Genomic DNA, 12,793 nt, shown 5'->3' with positions numbered 1-12,793 from the left:
TTGTTCTCATACACCTCAACATAATGGCATTGTTGAAAGAAATCATAAATACATGTTAGCAAGAGCCTTATGGTTTTACTCCAAACTACCTACCAAATTCTGGGGGGAATTGATCATGCCCAACTCTAATCCTAATGAGGATAAGTGGCCACTGCAAATATAATTCGATCTAAAAGTCCGGAGTTGAATCCCACAGAGAACTAAAACTTAGCTACAATTGTCACTATCACTAAGAAGATAAGTTTGAATAAATTCTGAAGTTATAAAGATTGAGATTTTATTTTTAACTAATTAAAATAGAATTATTAACTAAAGATAATAAGAGTTAGAGACAAGATTAAGGAGTCCTAGAGTTATGATTTCCCCAATTGTCAGAATTCTCCCCGCTGCATTTTCTATAATTTCGCCTAAGTATTCTCTACCGATCATGAGTACTTCGAGTGTCGTAATTCTCTTTCAAGCAACTACCACAATTTACTAGACGTATTCTTTCAAACCACGCTAGCTGGCACTAGTTTACCGCTCACTAAAATCGCACCATGATTTTGTTATTCCTAATCCTACCTTTAAACCGTTCGTACTGATTCCTCAAATACGTTAAGAGAGATGTTATTCAATAACTACCTAAATATGTACCCTTTTCAAAGTATACACACTAAATAGGTACAATCAATTGAGGGCCCTTCAATCAACTAAGATAATCACGTAGTAGAACAAGAAGAGAAAATTCAATGGCAAAATTATATTAAACGCAATAGAAAAATCATCCTTCAAAAGGTTCCATCAAACCCTAGATGAGAAAGTTTAGCTACTCATAACTATACTAACAATCATGATAATAATTGAAAGTATTAAAATACATATTAAGGAATAACGGAAGAGAAAACTCTTATGATTCGTTGCTTCCAAGTGTTCTCATAGCCTTCTTGCCTCTCCAATAATGTCCAACCCCCTAAGACATATTTAGGGAGTATATATAGGCTAGGGTTCGAGGTTCTTAAGTCCAAAACTGGGTCGAAGTCTTTTAATTCACGCACTTTTGATCACCGGGTTATAAACCTCGCGAGGCCAGACTTATAGCGCGGTCAGCCTGGCTACAGAGCTTGCTACGCCTGGCCTGTAGCGCGGTCAATATGGTTATAGAGCTGGATATGCTTAGCCTGTAGCCAGGTTTGGGTACTTCGTGTTTTTATGCTCTTTTCTTGCATTTTCGTCCTTTTTTCGTGCAAACTCTTTATTCTGATGCTCCTACACATAAGCAATATAATTTAGCTCAAATGTCGCACAATTAACCACTAAACTAACAACATGTAATGAGAGTAATGCACTAAAAATATAGCATTTTGGCCAAACATCAGGTATTGCATCCTAACTGCCACATATCTAATAAACGGAAAAGGGTCAAAAATATCCCTCTACTATAGAAAATTATTTAAAATTTTCCTCTGTTATACTATTCGATCAAAAATAACCCTACCGTCTAACTATTAAACAAATATGCCCTTATTTTAACGGAAGAGCCGCATGGAGGGCTTCTATTCCTTTTTAATCCCCAACCCAAATTAATTGAATCTGATCCATTACTCAACACCCAAAACTCGTAAACATAAAATTTAAGGTCCCTATTTCATTTCTATTTTTAAAAAATTGAACCACAATTTTACGTTCTTGTCGAGAATTTTCTAAACATTCTTACATATTCTTCATCCTGGGGTTTAACCCAAAATAAAATTATTGTATAACCATGTAAAAATCATTTGCAATACGGATAAGAATGGTGGAGAAAATTTTGGAACACTTCAATTAGTATTGAACAATAAGAGAGAACACATATATTCTCCAAACAACTGGTTTCAATTATTCATTGAGAAAACTTTGGAGGTTAGTTTCACAAACCTCAATCGCCTAGATACTACCAAAAATGGAATTTCTCTTACATTTAGACCATTTCAAGCTAAAATAAAGGCCTCTGGCAGATTACTCCAAACCAATACCAAGCTATTATATTCTCGTGGGAGATTTATGGCCAAAGTGATGTGATGACCCAAAAGATTATCTTATGTTTTAGAAATTGAATCTGCGCTCTTAAGCCTTAAAAATTTCATTTGTACCTTCCTCGATTTGTATGCGCAGTCCGGGCAGGTTTCCGAAAAGTTTTTATGTTGAAAACTAATGAAAATAAGAATTTGTGCCTTAAAAGTTGTTTTAGTTGACTTCGGTCAATATTTTTGGTAAACGATCCCGGATCCATATTTTGACAGTCCCGGTGGGTCTGTATCGAATTATGGGATCTGGGCGTATGCCCGGAATCGAATTCGGAGGTCCCTAGCTCATATTATGAAAATTAAAAGTCTGAAAATTAAAGAATTGATTGATGTTGGGCATTGTTAGTACCTGGTCCGTATTTTAGTTCCGGAGCCCGATACATATTCATCATGATATTTAAGACCTGTCTGAGAAATTTGGTGAGAAACAGAGTTGATTTGATGTGATTCGGACCTTCGGTTGAGAAAATAGTAATTTTTAAGTGTTCTTGAGGATTTCATTTGATTTGGTGCTAAATTCATAGTTCTAGGTGTTATTTTGGCGATTTGATCATGCGAGCAAGTACGTATGATGTTTTTAGACCTGTATGCATGTTTGGTTTGGAGCCCCGAGGGCTCGGGTGAGTTTCGGATAGGCCACGAGATGTTTTGGACTTTGGAAATCTGGTTTTTCTGTAGAGTCTGTGTTCTGGCATGTCCTTCTTCGCATTCGTGAAGGTACTCTCGCGAACGCGAAGAGTAAACTGGGCAGCTGAAGTTTTCTTCTTCGCGAACGCGAAGGCCTGGTCGCGAACGCGAAGTGGTGGGGGACTTACCCTTCGCGAACGTGACTGCTCAACGCGAACACGAAGCATGTGAGGACCTGGGGGGGAAGGGGGGTTGATCGTTGCTTCATCGCGAACGCGAGCCATGTCTCGCGAACGCGAAGGCCAGGGGGGAGTAATCATCGCGAACGCGAGCTGGGTCTCGCGAACGCGAAGGCTTGGCAGCCAGTACCCTTCGCAAATGCGACAGTACTCTCGCGAATGCGATGAACACTGTCTCTCAGCACTTAACAGAATCCAAAAACGGGATTTTAGCCAAAAATTCATTTTTCTCAAAAACCAAATGGTGAGAGGCGATTTTTCAAGAGTCATTTCTTCCCCAAATTGTTGATAAGTGATTCTAAACTATTTTCTTTCAAGTACCCATTACATTTCTTGAATTTTCAACCAAAAATCTAAAGTTTTCATGGTAGAATTAGGGGATAGGGTAGAAACTAGGGATTTCGGGAATTTGGGGATTTATACCTCAATTTGGGGTCGAATTCCAATACCAATTATATATTCGGGCTTGAGGATGAATAGGTAAAAGGATTTAGATCCGAACCTCGGATTTTGACCAAGCGGGCCCGGGGTAGATTTTTCGACCTTTTGGAGAAAAAATTGAAAATTTTAATTTATAAAATATAATTGATTCCTTTAGCAATATTTGATATTATTGAGTCATTTTTGAATAGATACGAGTGGGTTGGAGGTGAATTCCAAAGGAAAAGCTGTGATTGAGAATTAAGTGACCTTCGGAGCAAGGTAAGTATTGTGTCTAACTTTGGCTTGAGAGAATAGGTATTGTGTGAGTATTTGCTACGTGTTTTGTTGTTGAATATGATGTATAGTTGAGGTGACGAGCATCTATACGTTATGGTCGAGTCATAGCATGCGAGTGAAATTTCATTTCTTGCAAATTTGTAGTCTTAAACCTTGTTATCTATGCTTATTGTTGTAGTTGAAATGTTGGGAGACTTGTATCCGGTTTCACCAAGGTCGATAAAATTGTGAATATTGGTTCGATGTTGAGATGTTAAATTGTGAAAGTAATCATTGATGAAATATTGATTTCTTGTGAAACTTCTCTCTATCCGTTGTTATTGATTCTGTGAATTGTGAGGAAGAGTGTAAAGCACGAAGGGTGATGTCGTGCATGATTATTTATATTGTGAGGAAGAGTGTAAAGCACGAAGGGTGATGTCGTGCATAATTTATTTATATTATGAGGAAGAGTGTAAAGCACGAAGGGTGATTTCGTGCATGATTTATTTATATTGTGAGGAAGAGTGTAAAGCACGAAGGGTGATGCCGTGCATGAAATATTTATATTGTGAGGAAGAGAGTAAAAGCACGAAGGGTGATGCCGTGCAGTCTTATTTGTTATTTGGGGTGGTTGAGAGTAAAAGCACGAAGGGTGATGCCGTGTAGTTTTCCTTGCTGTCTTAATTTCTCAGTTCGTTTAAGGATTTCCGGTTTAATTTTGTCTTTTCATTATTCTCACTCTTTATGTTGTATTCCCCCAATGTATGTTCCCCTCCTATTATTTCTGCGTTATTTCTTTATTTACTGTTGTTGCCACTAGCGTGATTATGCTATTTCAGGTTATATGTAGGTGACTTGTCCTAGCCTCGTCACTATTTCGCCGAGATTAGACTCGACACTTACCAGTACATCGGGTCGGTTGTACTGATGCTGCACTCTGCACTTTCCGTGCAGATTTTGATACTGGCTCAAGTTGATCGAGATTTGCTATTGGTCCGTTATCTAGAGACTCAAGGTAGATCTGTCGGCGTTCACAAACCTTAAAGTCCCCGTCTATCTTTTATATCCTACTGTTTTTTTCCATTCAAACAGTTGTATTTCTTTTTTCCACAAGGCTTACCTCTTCTTTTTCTCCTTAAGAAAGTTGTCTGTAATGCTTATTGTACTAAAGGTCATCTGCTCATCATTTCAATTTATGTAATAACATCTCTTTTTTCCTCCCTTCTAGTCAGATGGCGGATCTAAGATGGCGGATCCAAGACGTTACACAACAGGGGCACAATATTATGTTCATTCAGTGTCCCTAAAAGCTTTTAATGATTAGGGTATCGAGTGTTTTAAATTAATTATTTTCAAGGTATATACATATACATATATAAAGTTTATGTCGAAACTTACGGGGTCCGATGACATCTCACTATAACACATAGGTCCGCCTCTGATTCTAATAGAAATGATAACTTTCTAAATTTGAAAATAATTTAATTTAAACTTTTAATTTTATTCTTAGTGACAAACTTTTATATTCAAACAAATGTTATAACATGTTTACAGACACAAATTTTAAAAAATCTTCTTTTCTATTGAGTTTGTTACACAAATAGCGGGTCAAATTTAATTTTTATTTTTTCTAGCCGGTATATATTAATTATATATATTTATATATATATTATACATCCACCAACTATTTTTAATTTAAAAGATTGGACGGACAACTATTTTGATTAATAATTGTTTTCTCTTCTATCTGAAATTTTGGCCCATTCAAACTATGCCACATAATTTAAAGAGTGGTGTTTGTCATATCTCTTTGAATTAATTTGTGTCTTGCAAATATCCACGTGCTTTTGTCAGTGAGTTTAATGGAGTTAGGTCTTGATCATAATAACTGAAAATTATCCTTCCTGGTCCATACCATTATTATATCAATAAGGAACGAAGGGTTCTTTGTCAAAATGGGCTCCCTTTCTTTTAGGTAAATGTAACATAGGGCCCGTTTGGCCATAAATCTTTTTTTAAAAAACATTTTTTCGATTTTTTTTTTCCTATTTTTCCAAATCAATGTTTGGCCATGACAATTTCAAATTTCACTTGAAATTGAATTTCAATAATTTTTGAAAATTTAAAAAAAAGCCAAAAAACTGTTTTTTAAATTTTCACTTCAAATCACTCACAAAAATTCAAAAACAGCTCTAAATTATATTCATGTCCAAATACAACTCTAATTTCAAATACCATTTTCATTTGAAAAAAAAAAATTCACTTGTTTCGAAATTTCACAATTCTGATATCTAAACGCCCACATAATAATTTCCTTTTGGAAATGAGAATTGTTGCTTGAATGGGCGAGTTGGGAATAGCTGGTCTGGGAAGTCCAACCTTGCGCATTGTAAAAATAGCACGAGTTAGCCAATTTTTGGACTGGTAATTCAAAAATAGTCAGCGTTTGTAAAGTCATTAAAAAATAGCTAATATTTTGCTGTAATGCGGACTAATCCAGCATAATATACTCGAGATTAGTACACCTGTGTATGATCTTCCAGTATATTATGCTGGAACTCCAACACGCGGAAAGTTCCAGCATAATATACTGGAGATTGGAGCACCTGTGTATGAACTTCCAGCATATTATATTGGACCGGTATATTATACTGGAACTCCAATATAATATGCTGGAGTTCCAGTATAATATACTAGAGTTTCAGTATATTATACTGCAGTCCAGTATATTATGCTGGAATATTTTTCGGATTTTGAACAGTGTTTTCGATCAGATTTATCTTTACATGAAAAGGGGCTAAATTTCGATTACTTTTGAAACTGTGGCTATTTTTCAATTACCACTTGTAAATCTGGTTATTTTTGAATTTCTCCCTTGCGAATTAGGCTATTTAGATTAGTTTAAGAGCAATTATCACGTATAGCCATCCAGAACAAACTAATGACAATCGGTAGCCATAAAATAAACCATACAATTAATAGCCCAAAATCAATTACAAGGGCTAGCCCAAAACCACCGCCACTCTTCCCCCTTCAAATTTCAAATTTTTCAACTCCGTAACTACTAGATGCACCCCAGTTTAAAAAAAATCAATTATATTTCCTTATTTTCACTCCTTTTTAGATAGTTTTTAGATAATAGATAATTAGATTGATACTGATTTGCCTGAAACAATATTTGAGAGCAATATGAAGCATTTGAGTGAACAGCCGCCAGTAACATCCCAGAAATATTTTTATAGGGTGGAGAATACGGTGACGCCTCAGGCGGATAATCCGGTTCTATGTGTGAAACCGGTGACGAACCGGATTCATCCATATGCAAGGTTGTTTATAATATCAAAAGCCCCAAAAATAGTAAATAAAACAAGAAGAAAGAGTTGTTGGGTTTAATGGAGGATCGCCGATTATTGAGTTTCCGTTCAGATCTAAAGCCAACGAGGTCGAGCACAGTGGGTTAGACTGACTGGGTTTTGATTTAGATTCCATAATTTGCGGTGAGTTCGAAGCTGGAGTCTGGACACCATTAGTATTAATACTACAATTACTGAGATTTGACAAATCTTGTATTCAATTCTTGAAAACTTCGACTTAAAGACAAGAAAAGAAATCACTCCAAATCAATTAGTAGTCCCAAAAGTTTGACCAATATAGAGGTAAACCCCACGTCTTATATTTTTAGACTATGTATTAGATTGGAGAGCATTTATTTTTTGAATATTGGTATATTACAAAATATATACAAAATAAACTGTCACTGTACAAAATATATACAAAAATAGACCGTCATGATACAAAAAATATACTAAATAGACCGTAACTATACAAAATAGACTGTCACTATATAAAAATATACTAAATAGATTGTCACTATACAATTTATATACAATAGATTGTCGCTATACAAAATATATAAAAAATAAACTGTCACTATACAAAAAATATACAAAATAGACTGTCACTATACAATAAATAAACAAAATAGACATTTCGGGCTATTAGATGTAATATATTTGGGCCGGAGGGCTATTTCGTGTTAATGGAAAAAAATATGGGTTATTAAATTTTGAGGGGCAATAGAGGGTCATTTTCTCTTAGGTTAATGGACGAATATATAGCACAAAGAAAATGTGAAATAGAGTTGGGCTTCGTGAATAATGCGTGGATGCGCATTTCTCTCCCCGTTTTAATTTAAATGAGCTAGTTTGACTCGATACAGTATTTAAGAAAAAAATAAAGATTTTTGAAACTTGTAGTCTTAAAAGCTTAAGGGGTAAAGGCTTTATGGGGCCATGACATTTGTGTGGTTTAAAAAGTTTCTCATTAAGGGTAAAACGGGTAAAATGAAGAGTTTAAAATTGAATTATTTTCAATTGTAGAAATGTGTCATTCTTTTTGAAACAGACTAAAAAGGAAATTGTGTCAACTAAATTAAAACACAATGAGTATTATTTAAGTGGAATTTTCTAAGTTTACATATGCTATAATTTTGATAATAATAATAATATCAAACCATCTAGTATTGATTATTACACCTTTTCTTTCTGAACTTTCCTCATTTACAACTATTTAATGTACTTTCTTGTTGTATGCATTATATAAAGAGGGCATCTGAGATTATGTATGTTATATTTTTCTTTTTTTTTTTTTTTTTTTTGTTGCTGTTGCTAAAGTTGGTTTAGTTGTTTTCTCTTTCCAAGAAACTCTCTCTCGGCTCTAAGGTTTCTCTTACTTTCTAGTCTATTATTTTGAATTTCGAGTGTTTTCAACAATTGTGAGTCTAATAATAATATGTGTGATTTTACAACAATAACAAAAACAACAATAGCAACATTAATAATAATAATAATAATAATAATAATAATAATAGTAATAATAATAATAAAAATAATAATTATAATATAAGGTCTGCGTACATATTATCCTTCACAGACCCCACATAAGAAATTATACTGAGTTTGTTGTTATTGTTGTAATAATAATAATAATAATAATAATAATAATAATAATAATAATAATAATAATAATAATAATAATAATAATAATAATAATATAGACTTAATGATAATTGTAACTTTTACAAACACTCATATATATCATCATTATACTGGATTTATTGTTATTGTCATATAAATCATTATGGGAGCATGAAGAATGGACCTAAGGGTGGCAAGTGGGTCGGTCCAGGCCCGGGATCGGCTCGAGACCGCGGGCCAAACGGGCTAAACGGGCCAGGACCGTTTGGCCCGGTTTTAGTGGGTCTGAGCCGGTCTCGTAGGCTGGTCCTATGCTTTGGGTCCGTCAGGCCCGGGACCATTTAGCTTGCCAGGGACCGGGACCGGTCCTTTAGCGGGCCAAACGGTCCCAACGGCTATATTTTCTTAATTTATTTAATTTATTTTTATTATTTTAAAAAAATATAGCCGTTGGGCTGTCAAAAATAGCCGTTGGCTATTTATAAAATAGCCATTTAACTCCTCTCCCCCCTCCCCAACTTTGTTTTAACCCCAAACTTTTTATAATTATATTTTTTTCCTTATTTTCAACTATAAATACCCATTCATTCTTTTATTTTTCTTACAAAATCATCAATCTATCACAATCTCTCTTTAATTTCCTTCTATAATTGCTACTATTGCTTACTTTATTGTTACTAAGTGTATAATATATAAGCTATATTCGATGTATATATTCGATATATATATATATATATATATATATATATAGCTTATATATATATACATTTAGTATATATACTATACTATACTATATATACATCTTATATAAGCTATATAAGATGTATATACAGCTTATCGAATATAGCTTTTATTAATAATATAGTGAATAATCCATAAAAATAAGGGCGTCTAAATACCATCCCAGAATTATTGTCACAATTGCACGAGCTTCTAGAATAATAAAAATAAAGGTCTGAATAAAATAAAGCTGTCTGAAAATAAACACACAGCTAAGGTACAATAGACGGGGATTTCAGACTGCGAATGCCGTACAGTTATACCTCAAGTCTCCTCTGAGTAGCTGAAATCCGAGCAAGTCTATGGTACGCCGCTGGGACCAACTCCGAAATCTGCACAAGAAGTGCAGAGTGTAGTATCAGTACAACCGACCCCATATACTGGTAAGTGTTGAGCCTAACCTCGACGAAGTAGTGACGAGGCTAAGGCGGTTCACTTACATTAACCTGTACGCAATATTAGTAACAACATCAATAATAGAAATAAATGAGGTAACTCATTTATAATGGTTGAAGCCAACTCAGCAGTTATAATCAATTATTATATTCATAAATTCTGTTGCAGCGTGCAACCCGCTCTCACAATATATTCACATTCAATTCTGTTGCAGCGTGCAACCCGCTCTCCCAATATTTTTCTTTTAATCAAGTATGTTATATATTTATTTCAATCAAGTATATATATAGACTTTTAAATAAGTCTGTTGCGGCGTGCAATCCGATCCCCCAATATTGACTTTTCAATAAGTCTATTGCGGCGTACAACCCGATCCTCCAATATTAACATTTTAACAAGTCTGTTGCGGCGTGAAACCTGATCCTCCAATAATAACTTTTAAACAAGTTTATTGCGGCGTGCAAACCGATCCTCCAATATGGACTTTTAAACAAGTCTATTGCGGCGTGCAACCCGATCCTCCAATATGGACTTTTAAACAAGTCTGATGCGGCGTGCAACCCGATCCTCCAATATGGACTTTTAATCAAGTCTGTTGCGGCGTGCAACCCGATCCTCCAATATGGAATTTTAAACAAGTCTGTTGCGGCGTGCAACCCGATCCTCCAATATATTCATTTCAATCAACTCTATTGCGGCGCGCAACCCGCTCCTCCAACATATTCATTTCAATCAACTCTGTTGCGGCGCGCAACCCGCTCCTCCAATATATTTATTTACCAATTCTTATAGAATAAATTGCCCCAATAAATGTAACAATTAATAAAAAAATTTAAAACAACAAGCATTCAATAGTTATAATTTAATTATGAAATAAGCAATGACAATTAGCAATTTATTATAAAAATCGGGGAGAAAATAGACAGTTTAATATTTAATATGCTAAATGTCAAGTAGCAATTAATACACATAAATCAAATAGCATGTAACAATTATTGCAGGAATTCAAGGATTAATATTTGTCAAGGAATAGGAAAGAAATAATTATTATAACAATTAATTCGTCTCTTAGAACAATTTATGATTTTTAAATAATTATGCAAATAATTAATTTGACGACGTATAAACACTCGTCACCTCGCCTATACGTCGTTCACATGCATTTTATATAACAAATATATTAAGGGTTCTATTCCCTCAAGTCAAGGTTAACCACGATACTTACCTCGCTATGCAAATTCTAATAAATTACTCGACCACAACTTTTCCTTTTAAATTTGTCTCCAAAAGCTTCAAATCTATTCACAAATAATTCGATATACTCAATACAAATCGTAGGAATTAATTCCATATGAATTTACTAATTTTCCAGATAAAAATCTGAAATTCACTTTAAAAGTTGACAGTGGAGCCCACATCTCAAATCTCGAAAAAACTTACGAAATTCGAACACTCATTTCGAGACGAGTTCAACCATATAAAAATTATCAAATTCCGACATCGGATTGACCTTCAAATCTTCGTTTTACTTTTTTTGGAAGGTTTTGTAAATATCTGATTTTTCTTCCATAAATTCATGGATTCATGATGTAAATGAGTATTTAATCATGAAATATAATCAATATAGGATAAGGAACACTTACCCTAATTTTTTTCCGTGAAAATTGCCCAAATATCGCCTAAACCGAGCTCCCCAAACTCAAAAATGAGTAAAATGGTTAAACTCCCCATTTTATGGGGTTTATGGCGCTTTCGAGCACCAAAGGTAGCGTGGGGCGTTGTCTGTGGTGCACTTTCCAGAACACCAATAATTCCCAGCGCCAGGGCTAGCGCCCCACGCTACCCTGGGCGCTGGCGGCTACGAAAAATCTTTTCCGACACGAAAATGGGCATAACTCTCTCATATGATGTCCGAATTCGACGATTCATTTTCCTATGGCTCCAAAATTTCAGTACAGATCTAATGCTTACATAAAAACTGATATTGAAATTCATTTGCTTAATGGGATACCACTTATTCTTGAAGAAGCGACGTCGAACGTTCTTGAAATGCCAAAATTAAAGTTCGTTGACCACCCGAAATCCACCCGAGACCCTCAGGATCTCAACCAAATATACCAACAAGTCCTAAAATATTATACGGATTTACTCGGGGTCTCATATCACGTCAAACGATGCTAAAATTATAATTCACACCTCGATTCGAGCTTTTGAGTTTCCAAACTTTTTAATTTACAAATCTTGTGCCAAAACATGTTAAATGAATTCGGAATGACTTTAAATTTGGCACACAACTCATAAATGACATAACAGAGCTATTCTAATTTTTCGAATCGGATTCTGACCCCGATATCAAAAAGTCAACCTCGTGGTCAAAGTTAGAAATCTTTAGCCTTTAAATTGCTAGTTCCGTTAAATGGTCATAACTTAAGTTAGGGACTTCCAAATTAAATTTCGGGCATACGCCCAAGTCCCAAATTACAATACGGAGCTACCAAAACTGTCAAAATACTGATCCGGGTCTGTTTGCTAAAAATGTTGACCAAAGTCAGCTCACTTGAATTTTAAAAATCTATTTCGCATTTTAATTCATTTTTCACATGAAAACTTTTCAGAAAATTTTACGGACTGCACACACAAGTCGAGGAAGGATAAATGGTGCTTTTCGAGGTCTTAGAACACAGAATTACTTATTAAATTTAAAGATGATATTTTGGGTCATCACATTTTCCACCTCTAAAATAAACGTTCGTCCTCGAACGGAGTTAGAAAAAAAAGTACCTGAGTTGGAGTAAAGGTGTGGATATTTACTCCGCATGTCCGACTCGGACTCCCAGGTAGATGCCTCTAACGACTGACCTCTCCATTGCACCCGAATTGAAGGATAACTCTTAGACCTCAACTGTCGGCCCTGCCGGGCTAGAATAGCCACCGGCTCCTCCTCGTAAGTCAAATCTTTGTCCAATTGGACTGAGCTGAAATTTAACACATGGGACGGATCACCATGATATTTACGGAGCATAGACAC

This window comes from Nicotiana tomentosiformis, chromosome 5 (genome assembly GCF_000390325.3).
Source record: "Nicotiana tomentosiformis chromosome 5, ASM39032v3, whole genome shotgun sequence".
Lineage (NCBI taxonomy): Eukaryota > Viridiplantae > Streptophyta > Magnoliopsida > Solanales > Solanaceae > Nicotiana > Nicotiana tomentosiformis.
The sequence above is the reverse complement of the archived record's forward strand: the minus strand, read 5'-3'. Positions refer to the sequence as shown.